The sequence below is a fragment of the Tenrec ecaudatus genome, chromosome 1, assembly GCF_050624435.1.
Source record: "Tenrec ecaudatus isolate mTenEca1 chromosome 1, mTenEca1.hap1, whole genome shotgun sequence".
NCBI classification, from domain to species: Eukaryota; Metazoa; Chordata; class Mammalia; order Afrosoricida; family Tenrecidae; genus Tenrec; species Tenrec ecaudatus.
In genome coordinates this window covers 15801497-15812169 of record NC_134530.1, presented here as the reverse complement: position 1 = coordinate 15812169, position 10673 = coordinate 15801497, and the positions used below count along the sequence as shown (strand labels likewise).

General features: G+C 54.0%; 1 pseudogene; it reads right to left on the bottom strand.

Moving 5' to 3' along the window:
• Nucleotides 1-3793: 3793 nt before the first annotated feature.
• On the bottom strand, nt 3794-10043 carry LOC142445263 (calcium-independent mitochondrial carrier protein SCaMC-3L-like; annotated as a pseudogene).
• Nucleotides 10044-10673: the final 630 nt, after the last annotated feature.

Here is a 10673-nt window from a genome sequence, read left to right as displayed (position 1 = left end):
GAGGGGTGAGCAAAGGTTTTGATGGGTTGTCATCTATACCGACAACCATAATTTGGGAAGGAGAGGTGGGGCCCGAGAAGGAAAGAAGTAATGAGAAGGTAGCTCCTGTATCTACCAAAAAGGAGACTGCTTTGCACGCTACCTTGATAGTCACTTGAGACTCATCCAGGGTCACTGGGGTCGTTGAGTCCACGCATCTTCAGTCGTTGTTATTGGCCAGGTCGAACAGTGCCAAGGGCAGGTCAGGGCTTGGAGAGAGAGTCCCTCCAACGATAGGCGCTGAGGGGCAGTCACTTCTCCAGTGTCCCTTGTGACCGCACCCCAGGCAAGTCTTGCTCATTGCTCACAGCTGTGGACAGTGTTTAGCCCAATGCCCTTCCTGGCTATATTTAAAGTGGCGTCGAGATGGTGGAAGGTTAAATGCTCAGCTGGGGTCTTAAAGCGGCAACCAAAGCCTGGGCTTGCCAACTAGTCTGTTGGTGGGCTTGGGACTCATGTACTCCCTCAGCCTGTACCTCTCAGACATTAAAAACATTAAAGGCCATGTTGAGCAGGTCACGGATGTGGGGCTGAGGGCCATTCTCTGCAGTGTTAAGTTTCTTTTGAATATTGCCAAGTGCATTATAAAACGAGTGTCTAAAACAGTAGCCCTGGCTGGAGAGGTGGGGTGCAACCAAGTATACTGTGTTAAGGCTTCAGTGAAGTGTGAAGGGAAAGGTGCGAGGTTTTCATTTGGCTGCTGGGTAATTTCTCCTAGCTTGTCAAACTTAACTGCTTTATGAGAGATGGCGTGTAAGCCGGCCAACAAACATTGTATCAAGCGGTCTCGGCCAGCTCTGCCCTCTCATCCAGCATGGGTATCTGTTTGATAAGATCAGGTCAGGTCCCCCTACGGACCGCCTGGGGGCCTATGGGCATGGTGGCACCTGTGAGGTGGACCTGTCTGCATGCTGCTGTGCCGTTGAAAAAACCTGCTCTCGCTCATCAGGGTTAAGAGTAGACGTAACGACGATATAAAGATCATCCATGTTAAGTCATACGTTTGTGTGAGGTTTGAAAGTCTTTAAAACAAGTAGTGGGGTCGTTAGAAAATGTCCGTAAGCATTTTTCTATTTGCGAAAGATCCATCAGGGAGAAGAGCGCTTGAACTGGGATAGGGTCTTCCACTCCAAACAACAGGGGAGTGAAGGGAGTCCGGAGGGGGAGACAGATGTTTGGGGAGCTCTGAAGGCTGAGAAGGTGGTGGGATTGGTTCCAGACTCATAGGAGATGGTAGGGACTAGGGTGGAGGATCGGGAAGTGTGAAGAACAAAACATCCAAGCTATCAGAAGGATGGGAAGTGTGTGCGGTGGTGGGAGGTTCCGGAGTTTGGAAGAGTCCACCACAGGGGATTGAGAAAGGAGGACGTTGGCTGGTTTGGCAGGAGGCACAGAAAGGGGGATGAGAGCAGAGGAAAAGATGGCATGAACGTACAGAATCTCAGACCATTCTGAGGTTTCATGACCGGAGTTGTGAACGTCGCGGAGAATATGGGAATGGAAAGTCCCATTTTCTGGCCAACGCGATCCTTGTTGAATTCGTATTGTGGCCCCACTTGGTTACGGAAATGGATCAGACCTTTAGGGCAGTTATCCGGAGCCAGTCCTAATTCAGTGAGATTGACCGGGAGGCAACCCACAAGACAGTCCCTGGGAGGATTGGACAAAGCATGTCCCATGATGTGTCAAACTGCAGGGGGTCTGGACAGAGAAGGGCGGCTCCTCATTCCCCTCTGTCCCCCACAGCCAGGAAGTGGCCTGGTAAGGCTGAGAGGCGTCCCTGTCAGAGGTAGGGAGCCAGGAGGAGAATCCTGGACGCTTTGGAACAGGAAGTATCCTTGATGCAGGCCTGCGGCATACTCGGCGGACAGGGATGAGCAGCCCCAGGACCTCAGAGAGGCCCAGGTCGATGGCTGCATAGGGGAAGACCCCCAGCACTTTGGTCAGTTAACTGCGGTAGAAGGCCCAGGACCCCAGTTCCCCAGGATCTTCTGGTAGCAGTCCTGCAGTCCCATGTACTGGCCCATCCGGCACAGGGTCAACTTCGTTTTCAGCACCTGGAGAGTACCGGAACCATTCTAAGACAAGAGACATCATGAGAAGCTGCCACCTATCTGGCAGTGGGGACTTCAGGCTAGACTGTGGTCAGCAGAGTTTCCAATCTAAGAAGAGGATTATATGCCTGCTAACCTATTCTCGCAAACCTGCCAATGAGATAGCTGTGGAGCACAGAGGCCAAGACATGGGAACAGGCAAGGCTTGTTCTGTGGCTTCTGGGATCCAAGGAGTTGGTGCCAACAGGGTGGCACTTGATCACTCTCTCTGGAAACCCTACCTCCCATTGCCACACTCCAAAAGGAGTGCTGCCTCAGGAGCAGCTAATGGGGCTCCCCCTGCTGTTGGCCCAAGCTCCTCCTCACCTCCATTGGATCAATGATGCTTTCTTTTCTGGAATATAGGTTTGATTTCTGGCACTAGCCATGCAGCCAGCCATTGAGCTCTCCTGTCCACACAGAATGTCTTACTGGCACAGGATGGCCCATGTAACCTGTGGGTGGGAGGCACAGGTGTCAGGGCCTTAGCAGTGCCCCTTCACCTCCAAGAGCCCAGCCCCCACTGCTACCTACCATGCCATGCCTGCTCACAGCTCCCTCCTGTTCATGGGCCATGAACTTGATCAACTTGTGTGCCCTCTAGTTTCTCCCTTGAGGACGTTCATGTCATTGCCACAGCTCAATGAGTGGACCGCACCTGCATTGACCATGCTCCACAGGTCCCCCAGGATATCCAGGTTGTTGGTTTTGCAGGAGTAGACCTGGGCAGGGACACAAGAGTGCTGGGAATGTGTCGCATACAGGTAGGTTATTCCCCAGGTTGTTCCCCCATATTTTATCCAAACCTAAGATGCTGCTTGCTAACACATGGTCAATGGCTAGTCACTTGGAGGTGAACTGCTTCAAGGTTTCCTGCCTGAGGGCTATGGCCATCTAGAGCATTCAGACTATATAGTCTGTCCCACCTGAGATGTGGCCCACTCCCTGATCAGTGGGACAGTGGATTGTTCCCCTGAAGGACAGCCCCAAAGCCAGGTGAAGCCAACTCCAGGAGGTACAAGATTTGGCTGCCTTCTGGTCCTTAAAGAGGCCGCCAATCTTGTCACATGGATACTCTTAGTACCTGCTCTTACTGTGGCGTGTACACCCCTTGCCTGTCCCTTCCTATTGCAAGTATGCCGAAGGTACAACCCCTCCCATTTACAATGGAACCAGGGGGGCTTGCATGTCCCCAAAGTGTATATAAGCCCTGACCTGAAATATATCCCCCCTCCCTGCACGGATCTGACAGCTGAGATCCTGGATGTCTGAGAGGTGAGCAATTGAATGCCTCATTTTGTCTGATATCTCTTTCAATTGACCTAATTACACAACCGCCACTTGGCACCCTTTCATCCAAAGTTCATATACTCCTGGGGAGATGGCAGTTCTCTCCAAAGCCCCTCACCTGCATATAGTGGTTGGGTTGGTTCCTGGGCCCCTGCCAGTGCATGTCAGAGAACTGTCCACCAGTCTGCCAACAGCGGTTTCCACCACATGCTGGCCTTCTACTCCTGCTCCTGGAGTTTTCAGGCACCTCCATGGACACAATCATGTCCTCCCCAGGAGAGCCTGTCAGGAGGAGCGGGTGTCACATCATGTACTGTTGAAGGGACTGTCCCCACCTAATCACCCCTATCTACCTGTGGTCTGGCTCTCACCTAAACTCCCAGGGTGCTTTTCATTGTTGTATAGACCGTGCAGCTGATGCCCACAGCCGGGATAACTTTTAATAGAGTGGGTGTTAGTCCTCGGAAGAGCCCCGGCCAGCCCTGCTCAGCCACGATGTCTCTGAAAATGGCCCACATGCTGGGCTTTGAGCCCTCCACAGTATCTATGAGGAATGAGGCCAAGTTATTACACATAGAATAAAGGAAGTGGGGGTGTTGGGGTACTGATAGGAAAAGCCTGGAGTCTGGAATGTTAAAGAGGAAATGAGCTAGTGTGGAGGCGGCAACAAAAGATTTCATTCAGGGTGTTTTCAGGCGCTCTTGTAGGGAAAGGGTTTCTGGACAATTCCCCTGAAAGAGGTGACTGTGGTGAGGATGCCTATGTTTGGCTAGGGCCTTGGGCATGTGTTCAGGGGGCTTGTGGAGAGAGGCTTTGTCAAGGTCAGGGAGTGAGCTCTGGTCTGTTTTGAGAGTTTCAGATGGGTTGGGGTGTGGTTATTAAGGTAGTTGGGGAATTAGATCTGATGAGTTGTTTTGGGGACCCTGGTGAGGAGGAGCTGCTAAAGGTGAAGTGAGCCCAGGTGGCCCAGTGCGTTGAGTCTAGTCTACTCACCTCAAAGCCAGCAGTGTGTACCCACCAGCGCCTCTCTGGGAAAAAGACAAGGCTGTCTACTCCCATAATGGTTGAGGTACAGTCCCAGACACCCACAATGGCATTCCACCCCATCTTCTAGGGTTCCCGAGTCAGTGTCAAGTGATGAATGCTGAAGCTCTCTGCTCCCGTGAGGATGGACAACTTCAGAGACCTTAAGGAGTCATTCTGCTCTGTCCATTTGAGTCAATGTGAATCTCCGGATAGAATGTATGGTGCAGGTGTGTTATGAGTCTATTTGAGCAAGCTGGCCTCTTTGGGGGTGTGAGTCCTGTGTCCTGGGGTCCCTGCGTGGTCTATCCTTGGGACATTGGCTCAGCTTCTAATTGGAAGTTTGAAGTCCACCGATATATGCTAGGGAAGGAAGGCCTAGAGATGCCCTTCCGCAAACGGGGCCCTTGAAACACCCCCGGGTTTCCCAACTTCCCTCCGACACGGGAATGTGTAAGTTGGCCACCATCTCCTCAGCAAGTGTTGTGTCACAAGGTCAGGAGGAAAACATGCACGGGGTGGGGGCGGGGTCAAGGTGTGTGTCACCCAGGACTAGATCACCTTTGGGACTGAGGGAAAATGGCACAGGATGTTAAGATTTTTGGGGAAGTATGAGTTCTAGGCATTTGGATGGCAGCCTAAGAGGTCAGGGCCAAGTAAGGAGAATGGGGGTGTGGGATGTGCTGAGGGCATTTGGTGGGGCCACAAAGTGGGTCTCATCAGGGGCAGGCAGACCTTTTGCTTGGAGCTTGGTCCTTAATAGCGCCAGGGGATAGCTAGCCATCTGGCCACACGCTGTGGACACCGTTTGCATGTAGATATTGTAAGCCTGGCTGTGCTCTTCGTTATCCCCTCTGCTCTTTACCCGTATGTTGTTCATCATCTGCAAGGGGTAGGGGGCCAGAGAAGGCTCAGAATTGGCCCTAGTCCTGGGCCACGTCAATGCCGCCTACAGCAACCTCACCCCCACCTCTGCCAACCTTATTGACAGCCAGGTCAGTGCAGGCATACGGGATGATGCCAAGCATGTTGGGCGCATAACCCCTATAGAACGCGGCCGGGCCTTCGCGGCGAAGAATCTGGCCGACGCAGTCACCTAGGCCATCGTACTGGCCTGTGCGTCCCAGCGTGAGGCGGGTCTTCAGCACCTGTGGAGGCAGGGAGGCCAGGGAGCTCCTGTCAGTAGTCTCATGGGGGACTCATGCCCTGTCCCTGTGCAAGGAGCCCTGTTGGCACAGCTCAACAACGGGGTGGGCCTCCAGGCCCTCAGAGGTCGGTAAGACTGTCCACGGTCGTTAAGTGGACACTGGTGAGGAGGGTCCTCAGAACCCCTATGGGCATCCCTGTTCTGGGGCCCGGAGAAGTGCAGTGAGTGGGACATATGGGGCTAAGTGCCCTGGAGCCAGCCCTGCCTCAAATCAAACACCCGCCCCAGGGAAACAGACACTCACTCTCCAGGTTTGTTAACCTCATCTGTCAGGAGGCAATCCCCCAGGGTTTTATACACGAGTGTGGCAAGTAGATGGCCAGCCCTTGCTTCCTGGTTTATCCGGTACAAGAGTTGTGCCCAATTTTACTTTGCTTTCTACCCCCTTTCAGAACAAAATCATGACCCGCTGGCAATGCAACACTTTACTACTAAAGCCAATGTTACCACATAATGTGTAGGGATCTGTTTCTGCAGCCTCACTGGGTCTTCTCAGCACGCCTCCCTCCGTGCTCCCTACAGGCTCAAGCCCACCCACTCTGGGAAGCTTTGGTCTAGAAGCTCTGCTGAAACCATTCCCTTCCCGTGCCAGCCTTCCTGACTGAAGGGTGGTAACTGGGCCTCAGGTGTACTGTCTGGGATTGTATCCCCAGCCATATCTGGTCTCGTCAACTACACGCTGGACACCAGAAACACAAAACAATTGATGTTCACGCTCCCTGAACCACACCAGCTGTGTCCCCACATTCATATGAACACATGAGCAGAGGCAGGAAGACCGCAGGGTTTCAAACCAGGGAAGTTGTGCTTCAACATCGGATCCCCTCCTTGTCTTCAGGATTCCATCCTGTGTGCAGACAGTGATCCCAGATGCTGGGCGATGCCAACAAGTACGTGGAATCAGGAGCCGAGTAAGGCCATTGAGCAGCCTGCCGGGTGCCAAGGACACAGCCTTGCTGGCTGGGAGGAAAGTTGACTGGAAGTACTTACCGATGAAGATCAAAGACTACAGCCGTCAGGATGGATGGCACCCCAACACAGAGGAAACCAACGACCTCAGAACTGGACCAAGAAACAACAGAGTGACGCAAAGAGCAAAGAGCAAAGCAGTCAAGGGTTTCCGTCTGCCTCAGATCTGCCACTAGCTCCCACTGGAGCCGCAATCAGGCACTCAAGGGACAGGCTGCCTTGGGCACTTGTGCAACACCCCTCTTGACAAGTGTCCAAGAGCCACAATGCCACAGGCAGGACTCAGCTGCAAGCCATGGTGACGTCATATGCACGTAACAGTTGGGCAATCAGTCTATGCCTAAGAAGGACGGTATTGGAAAGAACAGTATCTGGACGATGGAATCCCCGAAGGAGGAGCCCGGCTTAGGGCAATGCCAGCAGAGGCTTCTGAGATGTGAGGACAGCAAGACTTTGGCTGAGTGACCAGGAGACCCAGTGGTGATAAAAAAAGATGTCCTGGTTGCGAAAGGAGGAGGTCAGTAAAACACAAGGGCCAGCTTCCCAGAGATGGATTAACAGTATCCCCAAAGGGCACTGAGTGTCTCTGTCTGAGCAGTGTTCCCTGCTGTCATGCGAGTGCTTCCTGTGAGGTGCTGGGGACTCGGTTCTGACTCACAGGGACTCAGTGGAGCAGCAGGAACCAACCCAATCGTACATCATCTTAACTGTGCTTCTGATGTTTCTGCCGTGGTTGCAGCCACTGTATCCACCCATCTCCTTGTGGGTCCTGCTCACTGGACAGGAACATGGCCAAAGTCTGGGAGCCAAAGTCTCGCCATCCTTGCCTCTCAGAGCATTCTGGCAGATGTGGGAGTTCATTTGACATTCCGGGGACCCGACCACATCCCTCACCAGCACCATCGTTCAAGGGCATCGATGCTTCTTCAGTCTTTCTCAGTCAATGTCCAGCTGTCACGTGCATAGGAGGTGCCCAAGAATGCCATGGCCAGGTTACCTAGCATCACAGCCAATCTGACAGTAACCACCAACCAAATGGAGCCGGCAGATCATGTGGCGGGTCCTGGTGAGGGTCGAACACGGTGCTTTGTGCAGGATGCCTGGGGCACACGAGTCATTGCGCAGTAGGTAGGGGCTGCAGTCGCTTCATTGTGCGAGGCCGTCCACTGAGCAGGCTCTCACTTACCTCCAAGGGGTTGATGAGCGTCTGGGAAACGGCCACCGCCAGAGACCCCGCCAAGACATCCTCCTGGAAGATGGGGTTTGAGGACTCCCCAAAGTGAGCTTTACACTGCGGGCCCGAGCGAGGAGAGAGGAAGGTGAGCACAGCTCCGGGGCCTTCCAGCCTCAAGCCCACCTTGGAGAGGGCCTGAGGACTCGGACAGGAGACAGAGGGCTGGGAAGGCGGGCTCCTGTGATCCGGAGGGCGGGGCTGTAGACACCTATCACTTCCTACCTCTTCGAAGACCAGAAACTTGATCCCATACTCAGGGGCGATCTTGAGCACGTTTATACCATTGCCGCGCCACAGCGAGCGGAAGCCTCCCTCCTGGATCAGGCTCCGTAACCCCCCCAGCAGGTTCATAATGTGTTTTTTGGAAGAGTAAACCTGAGGGTGGAAAAGACCTGACCCTTGGACAAACCCCTCCCCGATGCCCTCTCCATTCTCAACCCAGCCCCACCTGCAGCTCCCAGCTCCTCGGATCTGGGTGCAACCAGCGCCATTGAAAAAATCAGGCTCCCCCCGTCACTCCAAGCTTCCCCCTCACCTCTGGGCTCCATTTCTCGCCCTTGTCCCCATCCACCAAAACCACAATCTCCTTCCTGTATCCCCAACAATACCCTAGAGCCCCACCCTGAAACCGGGAAAGCCCAGTCCACTAATCCCCATTGGCTGCAGTGGAGGCCCCACGCCCACACCTGCATGTGCACTCAGGTCCGGTCCAGAGGGGCGGTGCTGGTGCGGGACACGGTTCCCGCGACGGCTCCAGAGAGCAGAATCTTCCACCAGGCCCCCTCCTTGTCCATCCTTGCGTCCCCCATGGGGACCATCAGGACTTCTCCAGTATCCAAAAGCTGTGGGCCAGATAGAGATCCCCACCCAATGTCATGGGCTCTCCTCTCCTTGCCCAGGTCGGAAGCTCATGCCAATCCATTCTGCTTGGATCGGGACACTGGGCTCGCCTAGAGGGGCTTAGGAATTGAGGTATTCTACCCAAGAGATACTCGTGGCAACTCTTAACCAGCGTCTTAATTGCGGTAGGTAAGCAACCCACAGCTCACCCAATGGTCAGCAGTCCACATTAACCAGCAAGAGAAGACAGATGTGACAGACGCATTCTCCTGCGTGGAGTCTTTCAGGGCTGAGCAGACTGGAAGCCTACAGAGGACCAGGCCAAACCCAGCCAAACCCACTGTCATCGGGCCAACTCCGACCAACAGTCGCTCTACCCGCAGAGTAGAACTGCCCCGGCAAGTTCCCGAGAGGGTCGATCTTTTTTGAATGATAATTTAAAATTTTCTTGATTTGGGAGTTTTTTGAGATGGCCCACCTTTGTGTGATAGTCGGCCTTTTCTGTCTTGCCTCACATTCTCAACATGCTGTCAACCACCACACTTGTGAGAGGGGCCCTGCTGGCCTCCCGGGGGTCATGCATTGGGTCTGCTAAGCAGGAAGTCAGCAGTGAGTAATCCCAGCCCTCCACACGCTCCACAGAAAGATGAGGCTTTCTACTCCCTTAAAGCGCTCCAGTCTCCGGACACCAAGGGGCACTTCTACCAAGTCCTGTGGGGTCACTGTGAGTCAGCAGGGATTTATGGCAGTGAGTTTCCGACATGAGTGCAGAGAGGTTTCTGAGCCCATCTCTTTTGAGCTCTAAGAGACCACATGAAGCATAAATTGATGAAAAAGGAGACAGGGAGAGAGAGAGAGAGAGAGAGAGAGAGAGAGACAGAGAGAGAGACAGAGAGAGAACTCTGAATTTGAACTCCTAACTGGGTTCCTTGGTGGTGTCACAGGTTATGTGTTGAACTGTTAACAGTAAGGTCAGTTGTTCCTCCTCACCAGCCCTTTTTTAAAGAGAAAGTTGAGGCTGCCTGCTCTCTGAAAGCCCGCTAGCCTCAGAAACTCCCTCTGCCCCATAGGCTCATTCTGTGTTGGAGGAATGCCCTCGGCCTCCTAACTGTGAGAGAATAGGTCGGTGCCTGACTGGCAAAGCCCCCATTTTGACACGGACCTAGGGAGCTAAAGGCAGGGCACAGGCTGCTTTCGCCCTCCCCCACAATGTGTGCTGAGTCCCCAGTCTTACCTGCTGGTAGGTGGCAGGCTTTTGCTTGTGGTCAGCCACCTGGCTGAACACAGGCCCGGGAAGGAGAGTTCTCCGGGGATTCCAGTCCTGCGAGGGTGATGGGGGCAGGGGCATGATGCGAGGCGGTGGGGACGGACGCGGGGCTGGATGTTCGGGGAATAAAAATGTCGTGAATCTTTGCAATTGGGTGTTTGCCCAAGAGCAACGCTGTTGCTTCTTGTCAGGTTGAGTCGCCATTGTCGTCTCAAAGTAAGAGCCGTCTGCAGGGCCTTAAGTCCTCCCAGAGCCAGTGAGGTCACAGAGGTCCTTGTGAGCCCCTGGTGTGTGGCAGGAAAGCCCACAGCCCCAGCTGAGAGCCACCCCGCGGTGGCAAGTCCACCTGGCCCCAAGGGTGCTCACATCGCTCTCAGAAGGGCTGGTGGCTTGAAGCCTCACACTTTAGGTTCACAGCTGAACCCTTGCCCACGTGCCCCATCGGGGCCCCTACCTGGCGCCCCAAACCTACTAATGTGTTACAGGGAAAACAAACCCATAAATAGGGTTGTCAGACTGGCCCGCTGCGCCCCCAGCGGTAGCGAGTAGAACTGTGCTTTAAAGGACTTTCTTGTAGGTCTCTGGGCAGAAGCAGATCTCCAGGCTTGTCTCCCTGCCCACTTTGGGGCTCGTCCCCCAACCTGGAGTCCGGCCCCACGCATGGCGTCCTCACTGGTTCCCGAGGAGGAAGTATGCCACAGGATTTTGTCC